We start from the raw sequence: 17,809 nt of genomic DNA, 5'->3' as shown, positions 1-17,809 counted from the left end.
TGCAAGTAAATGTATGTTTGATTCTTTATTAGCATGAGTGACTATGTGTGTGAGTAACTCTATGGATGAGTGGCATTGTGTAACAGGATGTATAGGTGTATGAGTACATATAATGAGTGAGTACATGTATGAGTGACTGTATAGGACTGTTGGTGAATGAGTGGATGTGTGTGTGGATCTTAGAATTACTGAAGAGGTTGTTGTAACTGGTATTGGTATGTCCATTGTTTTGAAAATTTTAGTCTCTATTTTTGAATGTGTGTATCAAAGGTTATATTAGGGTGAGAGGAGGTCTGCCACTCTATCACAAGGATGATGTCATCAGTGATGTCATCAGTGATGTCATTTGAGATGTCATCAGTGATGTCATGAGTGATGTCACTGACCATGTCATGAGTGATGTAATATGTGACGTCATCAGCAGTGCATTGCGGGCGCGCGAGTTATAGTTAGCTGAACTAACTATAACGGGGGAATTTCAATGGTTTTGTACAAGTGAAAAGTCCAGCTAACTATAACACCCCTGAAACCTATGGTTTTTTCAGTGAATTTCTGAGGTTTTTTAAATGCTAATTCCTAACTATAACGTGCCTGAAACCTATGGTTTTTTCTGTGAATTTCAAAGGTTTTTTAAATGCTAATTTCTAACTATGCCTACAGAGATAGGACATGTGAAGAAAGAAGAAAAAATGCACAGAAAGAAACAAAAGAAGTGCAGAAAGAAGCAACAGAAGTCCTCAAATACGAAGATAAGTGCAGGAAGAAGGATAACGTGCAGAAAGAACAAAAAGAAGAGCAGAAAGAAGCCTTGTTGCAAAATCATCCTGTACCCTCAACTTTTTCAGACGGATACTGGTGGTAACTGAGTCTGACTAACTAGTCCTAGAGCCAGTGCTATGTTAAAAGACACTTAGAATACAGTGAAAACACCTACATACACTAGGGAACATTATGCGTTGGGGTCCCCCTGTGATTAGCATGACCTCCTCTGTAAGCCCCTAGTGTATAATAGGGCATGGGGATTAAAACTACCTCTTAAAACAGGCCACAGGGCGTTTTTGCACACGTTAACTCAGGCCCCGTCCCCTCCCTTCACCACTGTGTAAACACGCCCTGTGTCCATTTTTAGTTGGGAGATTAAGTTCATTTGAATCCTGAGGGTCCCTAGGGTCCAACTAGCCCACTAGGTACCTCCAGTAAGTGCCACAGAGCTGCGTTGCAGAGAGGTGTAAAAAGTGGCACGGCCTGGACCACCTCTCTGCAATGCAGCTCAGTGGCGCTTACTGGAAGCACTTGGTGGGCTAGTTAGCCCCCAGGGGCCCTCAGTATTGAAGGGAATTTAAAATTTAAAACGTGCCATAGTGCGTGTTTGCACACGTCACCTCAGGCCCCGTCCCCTCCCTTCACCACTGTGTAAACGCGCCCTGTGGCTGTTCTAAGTTGAGAGATTAAGTCCCCCTGAATCCTAAGGGTCCCTAGGGTCAAACTAGACCACTAGGTACCTCCAGTAAGCGCCACAGAGCTGCGTTGCAGAGAGGTGTAAAAAGGGGCTTGGCCTCAGAACACCTGGCTGCAGCGCAGCTCCCCGGCGCATACTGGAGACGCCTGTTGGGGGCGCGTTTGCAGAGTGCTGCACGGAGGGGGCATGGCCTCCGGCACGATGCCAGTCTTTTATTTATTTTAGTTTTTTAAGAAGGGGGGCTGTTTGGTTCCCCTTCTTATTCTAATTTATTGGCCCTGATGACCCCATCCCCCAGGGCCAGTCTCCTAATTATATTTTTTTGACCCCAATCCCCAGGGCCGGCCACTGTTTTTTATTATTTTTAAAAAATATATATTTATAGACACACCTAGGACATGCTGGACAAACCGTACGTACCTATCACCATGACGATTTGCGTGATATTCATTAAAAGGCGACTATGCATGCAATGAATCCACGTGGAATGTATTTACACCACTAGTGAAGCTCTGACATGTCTGATGCCCTACCGTGCCTAATCCTGGTAGACACCCTTGTCGTTTATTTATACAAACATGGGTAGCTATTGACGGGCACATTTAATACACATGCACACCAAGCCATTCAAAGGGGATTCGACAAAAATTCGACCAAAACTATGCAAGAAACCCCCCTCACGGTTAATAAAACACACATCCACTGCCGGATGTGTAATACTTTTTATTTTACTCTCTGGAAAGGGGACGAACATCACTTGAGAGTCACAGCGTGCTCCTGACAGAGCCCAATGCTGTGTTACACCCACCATTGCCTGCCGAGTGCCACACACCTCTGTGTTGTATTCCACTAGCTAGTGCATATGCTATGACACTCTCTAGCCCATGTGCACTGTAACACCACCCCGTGAATATGTCATGCCACACTTGTCTTCGCACGGGTTATATTGCCCCATCTAACGTGCCTTTCTCGATGCCTATGTTATAACGCACAGTGCTATGCCATACATATTACAATCTGGGATCCATATCTTTGTCACAGTGCATATGCAACGTTACACTCCCCAGCACATATTTTATATTACAACTTTAGAGACTAGTTAGGTTACACAACACTGCCCTGTGCATATTACACTCCAAGGCGCATATCGCATAGCACGCGCTAGTGCCTGTGCTATCTCACGCTCTCCAATGAATCTGTCATTGCGCACAATGTATTGCATATTATATTTCACGCCCGGTTCATCTTATATCACACTTTTTGGTGCATAGTTTATACCATACACTATATCTAGTTTTCATTTTCAATCGTGCTCTCAGGACTATGTTCTATATAACACTGTGTTCACCTACCCTTTTCACGGGCATTACATTTTGCGATAGGGGGTGGAGGGTCAGGGGGTGTTTCTGCCAAGTGAGCCCGGAGTCACAGTCACAAACGTCCTCTTCTTCCTGAATAAAAGTGAGATTATGCTGCATACTTGTTCATATTTTAAGTAGTTCGCACAGACACAATGTTTTAAAAACAATAAAGTTCCTAATACCCGCCTTCTCTGAACAGTTAGCTTGCTGCCCCATCCCCTTCCTCCCTATCCTCTGTTGTGTGAATCCATGGACTAGCCTCCTCCCTCCTGCCATGCGTGGTCTGATGTGCTGCCACTGCCCTCAATTTAGTATGATGTACCAGTCCACTCCTCCTGCCCTCCATTGCCCAATTCTATGCCCCATCATTGACCTCCTGCTTAAACTCTGTGCTTAGCTTGCTGCCCCTATTCTCCTTCCCCCTGCCCTCCGATGTCTTTGTGCATGCCCCTGCTCCATCCTTTTTGCCCACCATGTCCCATGGACCTGCCACTCCTATCTACTCTGAGTGTTCTGTTGAGCTGCCACTCCCCTCCCACCTGCCTAGCATTGTCAGATGACTGTAACCTGTCCCTGCCACCTCCACCCTGCCTGTCCACATGCCATGCCCCTATCCTCTTCCTCCTGTCCTACATGGTCCATTGTACTGCCACACCCTTCTGCCCTCCCTGGTCTGTTGTGCTGCAACTGCTCCTCCTGCCTGCCCCGTGTGGTCTGTTGTGAGGTCCCTTCCCCTGAACTTTCTTGTCTGTGCACAGGTCCTGACCCTCCCTTCTATCCTCCATCGTCCTTTGTGCATGCCCCTCCACCCTCCTTCTTGCCCATCATAGCCATTGTGCTGCCACTAACCCTCCCACTTGCCATGCATGGTCTTCTGTGCTGCCATGGCCCCTCCCACCTTCCCTGTGTGGTCAGTTAGCTGCCCCTGACCCCTTCCCACCTTCCCTCCATGGTCTGTGTGTATGCCATCACAGTCTCACTGTTGCTCTTCATGGTGTGTCTTGCTTCTAGTGCCCATCCTGCCTGACCTCCATGGCTATCTTGCTGCTCCTGCCCTGCCCCCTTGCCCCCAGCCCTACTCCCTCCCTCCTGGCTTGTCTGTTCCATTGTAATGCCCCTGATCCGTCCCTACTGCCCTTTATGGTCTGTTATGCTGCAGCTTTCTCTCCTGTCTGTCCATTATGGTCAGCTAGCTACCATTGCCTCTTGCCCCTCTGTTCTCTGTTGTCCATGTGCATGGTCCTGTCCCCTCCCTCTTGCTTTCTATGGATTGTTGTGCTGCACTCCCGTCCTGCATGCCCTGTGTGGTGTATTGTGCTGCTGCAAACCCTGATGCCTGCCCTGCAGGGTCAGTTTGGTGCACCTCTCCATGTCCCTCCTGTCCTCTGTTATCCAAGTCCATGTCCCTATCCCATTTCCTTCCATGATCCAATGTACCATACTTGCGAACATTTTGAACTTGGTAAGAGGGAGATTTTGAAAAAAAACTGGGGTATTGATTTTCCCCTTTGAGTTACATTGAAAAAGAGGATATTGTAGACAGGAGACAGATCAAATAAAGCCCATTTGAGCTTAAAAACATTGGACGTTTCCTGGCTGAATCGGGTCTGTTGGCATGTATGGTTGTACTACCATTGCCTCTTCCTTCTGCCCACAATGGTCTATTACATTGCCACAGCCTTGAAGGAGGGTAGATTTTGTATCACAGGGGGCCCCTGGCCCGTTCTGTCCACACCTGAAGTATGAGACCCTTGTCCTTGCCCTGCCAGCTGCATTTGTAGGCCGTATTAAATTGACCAGCGGGTCCTGTGTTGCTATATAATTATTCTGAGACATCCTTACCACTCAGCCAGCATAAAACCCCTGTGTAGGCCCTTCTGTTCAATATGTAGGCCTCTTTGTTAAATTGACCATAGCTCTGCAATTTTAGTGTTTAGCAGTCTGAAGGCAGGTCTGCGAGGCCTTCTGATCCAAACTAGTAGCCCCCACCCTACCCGAGTGCTCCGTGCTCGGTATCAAAGTTCAACATCCCCCTGAAGCTGTCGACATACAGTAGGCTGCATCCTGGACTGGTACTTGCTTCCTGGGCAGGTTTCCCGCTTTTAAGGAAGTGGCAACCGCAGAGCGTCAAGTTAGGAGAACTGAGGAGATTTTATACATGAATATATTGAATTCCCGTACAATACCCATTATTTTCTGCTTGCTCTATGGAACCTACGATAAGCGATTGGCCTGAGAGACTGACCTTTTCACCCAGTCCATTGTCAGCATTAAGTGGGTAAATGACGAAATGTCTGGTAAAATCTGCAGACGAAGCTTTTGGGTAGCATACGTAGGTAGATGTAGCGTGCAAAGGAGCCCACAAAATGATATAAAAAGGGAGCACCCACAGATATCGACGGACTACCTCGCCGTCTGTATGTAGGTTAACAGGCAGTGCAGGTTTTCCCCAAGAGCTGGGAGCTCTCGTCTTCCTTTGCTTAAAATGTCTTGCTCTGCTTTGCTTGAAGTATCTTATTCTATTTTACCTATATGAAATGTCATGTTATGTTTAACCATTGTTCTCTTTACTTTTGCATTTAAAAGATTTTGTATTGTAATTGCAGGAATGCTTGCTCTAAGAGTAAACGTGAGTGTTCCTAGGTAACATTTTCCTTGGTGTAACTTGTTTCTCATGATGCATTTACAGATGTGTTTTCTCTCTGTCAGTACATTAATTGAGATACAGAGAATATTATGACAGCTGTATGATTATCTGGATTCTGTATTTTGTACTTTATGTCTCTATTCTGCGGTTTCTTTGAAGTTGCATCTTCTCATTAAACTGCCATTGTATTCTGCCTCCAATTCCATGTCTCATATGTCTGTTTTCTTCATTTTTGGAGCAAGCGTTCCTAGGCACCCCGGCTCAAATTAAGGTGCCCCTTTTGTCCCTGACTCACTCTCCTGCTCAGTTCTGTGGTGGCTCCCGGGGATCTGGGGACCGCCCCTAGCTTCCTTGAACCGTAATAGATCTTCCCTCCAACAGCCTCTCTTGCAAGTCCTGTATTGTTGGTTTGTTGCCCCTGCCCCCCTTTCCACTGCCCTCCATAGTCTGTTGTGCTTCCAAGGCCCTTCCTGCCTGCTCAGTGTGGTTAAATTGTTGCCTTTGCACCCTCCTACCTGCCTTCAATTTTCAGAGTCCGTGCCCCTGGCCTCTGCCTCTCAACAGTATCCTAATGAACAACTAGATTGCTAACATTCTATATTTATTACAAAAGTGTGGAACGCCTGACATCATCTTGATGTAATCAAAACTGTAATACCTAGAGCATTTCCTTTAGAAATTACATATATGAGAGGGTCTTATTGGCATCAAAATTATGGTTAGTGCTCTAAAAGACTAAAATAAGGACATATTTTCTGAGTTTTCAAATAGCGACAAAGCACTTTTAAATTATTTGTTATCTTTATGTTTTTTTATCCAGTTGACCACTTGATTAAATGTTGCACTTAGGGGAGAGGATGTGGTGTTACTTCCAGAACTGCAGACTTTGCAACTGGGGAACCAGGTTGAAGTTTCTGCTTCAGCTCGACATTCTGTGATTCTGGTCAAATCACTTAGTCTCCCCATGTCTACAACCAAAATGAATTTGTTCTTGTGTGATGTCACCAATGCTCATGTAAAGCACTCCAATACCTGACAAGTCTGCACTATATAACACTGCAAAAACACAAAATAATAAGTGTTTTGCACACTTCTGTCATTGGGCTATATTTGGGCTACATCTGGGTGATTTTGGGCTACATTTGGGCTCTTTTGTCTCCGGTGGCCATCTTGGGAGATTTATTTGTTATGAAGTTTCCTAATTTCCTCATGTACTGCAGTCTCCTCAGTAGGAAATGCTTTCAGTTTTTTACTTTGATTCCATCATGAAGGTATTCAGATATGTCACACATTTGCCATAAATTCTGAATGTTAGCACTCTAGTTGCTCATTAGATCACTGTAGTAAAACTACTGCACCATGGAAGTCTGCTCCTGGTATTAAAAGTGCATGTTTCAGTCTGCATGTCAGAATTTTTTAATGAAATAGAAGAGGATTTGAGAAGTCACTCAAAATGTGCCCTCATTTTCTTTCTTCAGCATTAATCATAATTTCTATGGCAAAATGAACCTCCTCATTGTGTTCCTTTTTAAATTAAATGTTTTAAGTTTTACCAGTTTATTCCAATCAAGATGGCTTCAGGTGTGCCATACTTTTGTCATAATGAAGACAGTAAGCGCTCTAGTTGTTTTTAAGAACATTCTGGGACATTCTGTCATTGGGCTATACTTGGGCTACATCTGGGTGATATTTGGGCTACATTTGGGCTCTTTTGTCTCTGGTGGCCATCTTGGGAGACTTATTTGTTATGAAGTTTCCTAATTTCCTCATTTACTGCAGTCTCCTCAGTAGGAAATACTTTCAGTTTTTTACTTTGATTCCATCAAGAAGGCATTCAGATGTGTCACACATTTGCCATAAATTCAGAATGTTAGCACTCTTTTTGCTCATTAGATCACTGTAGTAAAGCTACTGCTCACCAGGGAAAACTGCTGCTGGTATTGAAAGTGCATGTTTCAGTCTGCATGTCAGAATTTTTTAATGAAATAGAAGAGGATTTGAGAAGTCACTCAAAATGTGCCCTCATTTTTCTTTCTGCAGCACTAATCATACTTTTTATGGAAAAATGAACCCCCTCATTTTGTTCCTTTTTAAATTAAATGTTTTAAGAGTTACCACTTTAATCCAAGCAAGATGGCTTCAGGTGTGCCATACGTTTATCATAAGTAGGACTGTTAGCGCTCTAGTAGTTCTTTGGAACACTCTGGGAAGCTGCAGTAGAACACAAAGGAATCAACTGACAGTCTCTGCCCTTGTTGGATGTACATGTTTTACTGAGAATGTCAGACTTCATTCTCACATGACTGAGAAAGATAATGTGAATTTACAGAAAATAAGCTCTCAGTTTAGCCTATAGATCACCTTCCAAACCTCTGTGGTAAAAGCATGAGAAAATATTTTTCTCTCAATCATGATATCCCAGCAGAAGGCTTTTTCACATGGTGAAATCACCTTAGAACATACCACAATTCCTAAAATGAGTATGGTACCATCAACAAATGATTTATAATGTAACTAAAGTCTTAAAACCTTGTATTAACTGCAATGCTTTTTAATGAGGTGCTATCATGTATATTGGTCCCAAGATGGCTGCCAACACTTCTTGGATGAAGTGCTGACAGCCAATCAGTTCTCAGGATGAGATGTGTGGTTAGGCTCCGGCCACATATATATATGCTTTTAAATGCTATTTTCTCAGGAAATACTGAACAGATTTACACCAGACCTGCAAAAGGCACTTCCTTGACCTTATGGCTACCTCTCTGCCAAATTTCAAGTAATTCTGTTCAGCCGTTCGGGCTGTAGCTGTGTCTAAAGGTCCTATGGAAAAATGCATGGGGAAAACGCGTTTTGGGACCCCCCTTTTTTCTCGGCCCCTGCTTGACGAATCCCCCCGAGACTTTCAGGGTAGGAGCGGAGCGTAGCGCCCCACCTATTTTGAAAATTTCACGAGGATTCGTCGACCGGCGCCAAAGTTATTCCAAATAGAATGTTGCGGATTTCCTATGGAAACAGGGTCCTAACTATAACTACCTACTGGCGACCGCCAGTAGGTAATATATATATATATATATATATATATATATATATATATATATATATATATATATATATATATATATATATATATATATATATATACAAGACAACAACTTTGTGAGTAGCCCAGTAACCCACTGTGGTATTATAAACTGTATGAAGGAGACCCAGAACCAGCACCCATGTGGAATTAATCAGACAAGACATCAATAACCAGAATGCACTGAGCATACACGCCCATGGGTGGTACTTTAAAAACACCGAGAGTATGTGTTACCTGTTTGCCGCTTCTACTCTGCTGCAGCCATTCTGGTGTGCAAGGGCAAGAGGACGCCCGAAACACGGTTGTAAGTTACGGCAGATCAAACAGAACTAAGCCCACGGAGTTAGTTGTAATGTTGCCTTGCAAATAAAAGAGTTGACACACGCCACGTGTGGAGTCTTCAATTTTGGGAGTTCTTTGCGATTGGCATATTCAGCGGCCTTCCCAGGTCACGAAGACACCCCCCTGCGGAAGAGCGGGTCCAGAGCCGTCACTAATGCGGCATTGATGGAATGGCGTGTACTTTGTGCGAGGCAATATCACTACAAGACAACAACTTTGTGAGTAGCCCAGTAACCCACTGTGGTATTATAAACTGTGTGAAGGAGACTCAGAAGCAGCACCTATGTGGAATCAATCAGACAAGACATCAATAACCAGAATGCACTGAGCATACACGCCCCCTGGGCGGGACTTTAAAAACACCAAGAGTGTGAGTTACCTGTTTGCTGCTTCTACTCTATCGCAGACATTCCAGTGAGCAAGGGCGAGAGGACGCCCTAAAGGCGTTTGGAAATTATGGCAGATCAAACAGAACTGTGCCCACAAAGTTAGTTGTAATGCTGCCTTGCAAACAAAAGAGTTGACACACGCAGCGTGAGGAGTCTTCAATTTTGGGAGTTCTTTCGATTGGCATATATATCTTTATATATATATAACAGTCATTGCATAAATAATAAAGGTGATTCCCAAAGTCGTTTGCATGTATTAGATAAACATGCTCATGAAAATGGCTTCATTTGTTCATGTTTCAAAAGACAAATTAACAATTTAAATCCATTTTCCTGCATGTGCTGTAACTGTAACACGAGTATATTTGCTACCTTATGTTGGGAATGAGTGTCATACCACCATATACATCATTAGGAGATTCAGAAAAATAAAGGAAAAGGGTACATTTGCTTTTGAATAGCAAATCGGCAAGGAACACCCTTAAAGTTGGTGAGTTGTAAGAGAGAGTGTTTCTGCAAACATAACATAATTTCCTTGTGGAGGAAAAAAGTTAACAGGTTCAGTTGCACTTGTTAAGCAATATTATCATCCATAAATATAGATGTGTTCATATGCTCATGAGAAAACAGTATTCACAATTCAAATACACCGTGCAAGACTGTGACCAGTGTAGCTTCATTGGCGTACTTATAGAAATGTATACATTTCCACCTTTTTGTCAATGGGCTTCCCAATGTCCAATTGTTCTTTTAAAAAAATCAACACTCTTTAAATGCAGTCAAAGGTAAAACACAATGCACAGTATACACAAACCATTAACAATGAGCACCCATGTTACACTAAAAAGTTACAGTTCACAGTCATGAAAATTATCATGAGATTTATAATGTTCATAATCTGTTATTCACAAAATGAAAGGCAAACAATTGCTTCTAATGGAAAACAATGAAGCTATCTTATGCCAAGACAGTAGATATGACTACTGGTCTTCCATCCAAAAGTAGTGATGTCCACTGTCCTGTAGAACAATCATGACACTGAATTTAAACCACTGTTCACAACAATAGGTCTAAAATCATTTCAAATCAGAAGCAACAAATATGTTTTATTTTATTAAATGAGATCGGAGAACCAAATCAGCTAGTTCTCTTACTGCCTGTTGTTGACGTTTGAGTTTTAATAATGATGTGACTTTAGGTTTCCTCGCCTGTTGCCTTTGTAAATGCAGACCTATTGACTTTGCTAGTGCTTTTTGCATTTGTGGTTTAGCATTGTCAAAAAAATGGTTATTGCCCATGATAAACAGCATCATTAAGCAAATAAACCGTGATGATGCGTACATATGCATGCATTACCACACAGGCACATTTATGCATCACGATGCTACTGTGGCCGCTGCCTGATGACATATACTCATACACATAGTTCACCACACATGCACATACCTCATGATATAGCAACCACTTTTTTTTATTTACCATTTCAAGATTGCAGATTGACTTGGAAAATAAAATGTGTGCATTTTTTGTAAAGTTTTGAAAAATGAAATAAAAGGGTTAGGTGGAGAACAATATAGGAGCAGTCAGGGGGGAAAGTAACTGCTGATGGTGAGCAGATGGGGCCATGAAATTAACAGAGGGGTATATAAAATTAAGCTAAGCAGGAAGGGAAAGAGTGGGCACTAAAAAGGCCAGGGGTGGAAGTGCTATACTGAAAGCATGGAGTGGCGGGAGTGTGAATGTGGAAGCAGGCCACATGGGTTTTCGTGTGTTTTCTTGCAGGAGCAAGAAAACACATGCATTCCCATGGAGTACTAAAAGAAGAAAAAAATGTTGCTCTGTGAATATGAGCATTGGATACATACAAGTCATTTAATCATGGGTTGGTAAAAACACTGTGCCCCAGGAGTGGAACAGACACAAGAAGAGGAAGTAAAGTATTTGAATAAGAAGCAAGCAAATACATTTGACAAGAATGGCAACCAATGGAAATAATTTGGCTTACCTAAACCCCGCTAATTATTGCCATTGTCCACAAAAGATCTTTTGACAACGGACAGATGACACTGTCTGTAGGTGGGACCTAAAAAGGACATCTTTTCATTCCAGTATCAATGGATCTGTATCAATGAGGAGTATTTACAGTAGCTGAATTTTCAAAGCTGAGCTGACAATTATGGACAAATTTGTCATTAAACGACACCAGTGCCCTGTGCTTCAGTCCCGGATCTTCCTAGCAAGTAGTCCAATTGGGCATTGGACCCCTAGCATGCAATCCAGTTGGGCATTGGACCCCTGAAGGAAATATTGAGGTGTGCCTTGTGACCACTTCTATATGGATCCAGACTAAAATGTTGATGATAGACATTTCATCTCACCAGAGAGGAGGGAGTCTAATAACTGCCAGCAAGGCAATGTGGCAAAAGGCCACAGAGGTTAACGTTTTGTTTCAGCAGAGTGTATTTGCCAGGACACCACTACTTAACTCTTACTTAATCTTTAGAATATGATTGGAAAGTCTGTATATGACCTTTGGGGAGAGGTAGAGAGGCTGTCGGGGCAACCTGACCAGTGTTCACCTTAATGTTTGAACATTCTGGGGCCTCCACACAGACAAGATGGTGTATCACTAGGGCGGGCATCTGTGAGCTTAGCCCCATTCCAAAGGGTATGGGCAGGCTTCAAAACGAAATATTCAACAAGTACGTCTTCTGTTTCCTCATAGGTCTTTATTTATATTTTGGACAAGCTGAAATTGTGCAGGAATTGAAAGGCAACCCCCTAATAATATGCTTGGAGGTCTGGGTATAGGAGGAAAAACAATTAGAAGAAAAAGTAGAGTACCCACATGACCGGTATTTCTTCTATATAGCTATTACTTGCTGATGGTTCTGTTCCAATGATACTGGATCACTTTCCTATACATAATTGTTCATTTAATCATATTTTTATTTTATTTTCATATCTTTTTACCTTTTTTCAAAATGATTTTTTTACATTTAGAAAAATTGTTTGCAACAGTCTACAAATAAATTTCAGTAATTCATTCCACATATTTTGACATATTTGTTGTACCACATATCATACATTTGTTTAAAATCACCATTCCACAAAGTACTACTTCTCTCACAGATCATCCTCTCATTCTAGCATACACTCTAACTCAGACACTGACATACTAAGCATTCGTGCTAATGACCCAGCATTCTAATCTTTCATAAAATCCCATCCCAGCAATGGTACAAAGAGAATTGTTATCCGCTGTGATGTTATGGGCTGGGATCTAAAAGTCCAACAAAGGATCGAGGTACGTTTCGATGTTGGCTTGAACCCTATCACTTTCTTCAGGACCACATAACAATAATCTGGTCAGGGGGGGGGGTGAAATTGGAGGGAAGAATCTATTTGGAACAAATATTACTTGGAATCAGAACCAACAAAAAAAGATACTCCAGCAATCTGGAATAAACCTTTGCAATTATATTGGGTTCCTGTGTGTAATGCCCTAATACCAAGTGAGAAACAAAGCAAAATTGCATGCGAAAGGGTAAGTGCTCCCTCTCCCAGGGGTTCCAGATACTCTTTTCCTATTGACAGTGCAGGAAGTGATTCTTAAAGGAAATAAGCTGTGTATTCACTGAGAGATGAGACATGGTGATTCAGACTGCGTGCAAAGTATGTATACCACCAGTGACTCTCATGCTAGCTCTTAAGAGTGTCTGTGCCACCTCATGCATCTATGCAATTCGTAAAGGATAGGCACTTACTCATATTTTCACAGCTTTGCTCCCTATCTCTGGGTACAAGAGTCTCTAAAACATTGTATCCAGGCTCAAAGGCTATTCTTTACTGTGTTTTGTTTTTTACTTTTTTGTGTTGGTTTCCTTAAAGATGCCCCTGCCTTATGGTTCCTAATACCAGGATGCAGGTAAATGGTGCTATATTCAGTTACATTCTACAACTCTAGATTTCTATTTTATTATATTTTTTGCTATATTTTACCTTAATCCGGTTCTGCATATTTTGTGGTCATATACATATATGATGGTGCCTTAGTTCTTGCAAGTACAGTTTAACTTGGAGCGCTCCTGGTTCAAAATGGAGTAAATCCTCCTTGATCTGAAAGGAGAGAGGAGCTTATTTTTTTTTTCTCTTTTAGTTAGTGCCCATGTTTTTATTTCCACAGCATGGCAGTTGGGCAGCAGCCACTGACAATCACAGTTAGTGCACACTTGAAGTTCAAAATCCCAACCACTTTGGCTGTGGCATGCTTTGTAAATTCTAGGAGGAAGTTGGGCAACAAAAGGCTTGTCTTCCACCTAGCATACATTGCCAATCCTGATGTTTATGTTTACTTGTCGCCAAAAAAAGGTTAACCACGGGATGGCTATTCTGGCTGGAACGTGCATGTCTTTCATTCAGACACATTTTGAAGGAAAGAGATTTGGATGAAGTGCAGGAATGAATGATGGCCCTGATATTTTCTGTGGGCGTATCTAGCCTCCTGCTTATTTTCAACTGTCACACAAAAATATGTTTACTGTTATACATTGGTAACCCTAACAACATGTTTACTAAAGATGATATTTACATTCAAAAACATATTCAAACCATATCAATTATTGTGATAACTTTAATAAATGTTAAGAAAAAAGTCCCATCAAATAGGGCTAGGTTAGCTTATTTTACCATCGGTCTCCAGATATAGAGCCCCAGATTTAGCAAAACGTTGCACTTGGTTTGCATCACACTAGCCCTATACTCTGCACAAATTCCTTTGATGGGATGTACTTTCCAATTCAAATCACGGTTTGCGTTGCAGTGTTGCCTAAAGTAATGCAAAGTAGCACTATATGTAAAAAGGGGGTACCATGAGTGACACATGGTCATTTCTAGGCAACATCCTGGTTGGTTTCTATGCAAAACCCTATCTACTAACATTTGCCAATAGGAATATGGGCCACTAAATAACTTCTCCTCAAGGCAAGCATAACAGTAAAGCAAGTTTTAAAACTCTATTAATTTTGCCAACTTTTCATGTGTGCTGCACTGTACAAAGTGGGAGAATATTAAATGATAGTTTTTGCACTGGAAGCTTGACCTTCCAGTACAAAACCTATGCATGATAGAACGCATACACCCTTGCACTAAGGTGTATGTTGGTGCATAGCAGCCTTAAGGGTGCCACTGCTGGGAAGAGAAAAATAACTCCATCTTAGTATATGTGGCACTGTTTTTCTCTCACCATTTGGCACAGCACAATGCTGCAACCTTGGTTGTGGCTCTAAATTGCACAAAAACTCAAACATCTGCTCGAATTTTCTTTTGACCTCATATACCCCAGGATAGCTCTGCATTCCAGAAACTAATAATAATCTGCCACCACTCAGATCCTATGAATGTATACATGTATGAACAGTATTTCTAAACTGAACCTAGCCGAAAGGCAGCGTAGTACTGCACACCGTCAAAGACAAGCATTAAGTCAGCGAGTGATAGGAGAGGAAGTTGAGTTGTGTCCAGTTAATGCATTGTGATGCATTTGAAAGGAGACTGGGTGTTACCCTCTTAAGACTGATGAAACGAGGGAGGCAACTTTATGGTTTTTCATGTGCCAGGTGATACCTGATATTCTAGGACAGCACTAGAAATGCAGTTTGAGCGAATTCTTACATTAGTGGCCACCTGAACCTAAAACAACTAAGAGAGTACTTAGGGGGAACATGCAGGATGGGACAGGTGCTACTCACATCTGTGAAATTGTGTTCCTACAGTAGTCATACAAACGTTTTGGGTCTATAGAAAAACTAACGCAAAGTGAATCCTGCTAAATACAGGAATGGACTTCAGGACGTTTATGACAAAGAAATATCCAGATTATTTTCCAGATATTTTCCAAAAGGATACTGTAAAGCAGAAAGGGGACTCCACCTTCGGTCTACTGTCCAAATCCTGGCAATATAAGTGCACGAAATTGGTTCAGGTATTCACCAGCTTTGAGAAAGCACACTCTGTATATTCATGTATCATTAATTGTAATGGACTTATTCACTCCACCTTCTCTTGATTCCACATACATTGTTGCTTACACAACAGATACCTTTGCACTGCCCAATACAGTCCTCAAGATTTGATATTTTTCACTCCCTGGAAAAGTTTTCTAACCACCTATTGATTGACGCGCCCCAGACTAAAGCCAGTAAGTCAATAGCAAAACACTTATAGCAATAAAAATGTATTCATACATCTGCAAAAAAAAGTCACTATTTCTTTATGGAAAAAAATGTCCCTACTAAATGCTGAAATCCAAAAATATTTCCCCAGAAGTAATGAAACAGAAAAACATTACCTGTGAAGAACTCCATTTGCGGACACTTTGCTAAAAGCTTCATCCTTACGCCAATTTTCTAATGTTAAATTCTTGATGTGGGGGTATAAAGATCCATGTTAGTGCACACGGTGTTTTTACATTGCCTGGTCCCAAATAACATTCTAAGATTCCCCATTAACTCTTGATGCATATTGGACAATAATAAAATTAATTATAGTCTGCATATATGAGGGCTCCACTCCACCAATGGTTGTAAGGGTATGCAGCATGGAGATTTTGAGCTTCCATATCATGACATCTTAGAGCTGCCATATTAAAACTCTACACTGTTGGCTTGCTTCATCAATTTATCCATCATTTCATTTAAAATATTGTGATAGGGTCAGATCTTTAAAATGGTGAACCAGATATATGTAGGTATTGTAGGTATATGTAGGTCTCAAGGACCTCAAGGAGTTAAGGCCTCATGACAACAATTTTGGGATGCATTTGCTGTATTAGTCAATATAGGAGTGTGTGGAGAGGATGGTAATGGATGGTAATGGATGCACAGGAAATAATAAATAATTTGCACCCTCATGGTGATGTAGGTTTTCCCTTTTGGTCTTGCAAGTGTTTGAAACTAGGATACAACTATGATGCGCTATGCATTTGCACTTGCAGAATTTCTCAGGCGTGCAAGTGTAGATTTATGACTTTCTGAAATTCTCAAACCTCCCCAGGATTATTCATGCAAAGCTGTGCCAGGTGCAGGATTCCATCTGTATTCTTAGGAAGATCATGTGATATTTCAGCAGAATCCTATTCCCACGGTGTGGAGTTTTCCAAGGACAACTCTGCAAAGGGATTGGAATCCCCTGTGCAAAACCACTTTTTTGTTTTTCTCCACTGGGATAATGATATCCAAAACATGTACATTTAGAGCACATTTTGTATTTTCTTAGAATTCCAGAGGTGAGTGTTGCAGCTTCTCCGGTGAACTCAAATGGTTAAATATTTAATCATTCGGGAATGCAGCAAGAGTAATTTTCACAATGGATGATTGTATTGAGAAGGGCACAATTGGAAATGCTTTTTCTGTGATTAGTTTTGTCTCACACCTATTGCAAGTATGGATTGATCTTGATAATTCAGACTTGACTGACCAGTCACTTCCAGAGAGTAGTTTTTTTTCAAACGTAGAAGTTACTTATTAAGGAATTTCTAGTCTTTTGACACGCTTACACAAAACAAATTATTGTGAACCACAAACATGTTTTCTATCAACATACAATACTCCTCCAAACTAATGAGACCCTCACACCTGCACCTAGGGTAAAAAACATAGGAAGTACTTTGCGAATCAGATCTGCCTATGTAGGAGAAATTTCAATCTGGGACAGAGATGATACACAACTGGCAAAGAAATAAATGGAACTTTGCGCTTCTACTTATTCTCTGTAGGGATCACATTTCACCCATTGAAAGACCCTGCCAACATTCACACCAGCTTTAGGGAAGATCCTCCACCTTTTCCACCGCCCTGAAAACGAATTTACTACCTCCTTTACACATGAACAATTCACCCACTTTTAAGAGTTGGGAATCATTCAAAAACGTTTTGTGGCTACCCACAAAGTGTGAGTTTTTGCATTCTTGTACAGTTACACTGTTGATGGAATGTGATAACTTGACCTTGTGAGCAGATTTACTCACATGTAAAATGAACCACACAGGCATAATATCACTTGTGAGTAAATCTACTTACATGAGCACATTCAAATTTTGTTGTACCCAATTCACATAATATACACAAAAGGTACTCTTGTGGGTGTATTTCTTTGCTTGAAATAAATATCTGACTAGCATGTAATCTACAAAGGATTTCACAGCTCCTTCAGGCAATCTATGTCTGTTGTAGATTATAGTAATAGCTGTGAATATATTTTAAGTTAATCGACATGATGTACATTTGTGCATGCAAAACTATAACACAAAATATCAGTTGCACTTTTCCACAGTAAAAATATGTTTTCCATCATGCATAAAAATTTACTCTCACCCTAATCATGAGTGAATCTCCAAACATATCCAGCGTGGGATTGCTTCTTGCTAAATTTCTGAATGCACTCAAACTCAAATTTGTGGTTTTTCACCAATCTTTCAAAGCACACCTACCCTGAAATATTCTCTCTCTCTCTGCAGCTGGGACAATATTT

The sequence above is a fragment of the Triturus cristatus genome, chromosome 8 (genome assembly GCF_964204655.1).
Source record: "Triturus cristatus chromosome 8, aTriCri1.1, whole genome shotgun sequence".
In the NCBI taxonomy this organism is placed as follows: Eukaryota; Metazoa; Chordata; class Amphibia; order Caudata; family Salamandridae; genus Triturus; species Triturus cristatus.
The sequence above is the reverse complement of the archived record's forward strand: the minus strand, read 5'-3'. Positions refer to the sequence as shown.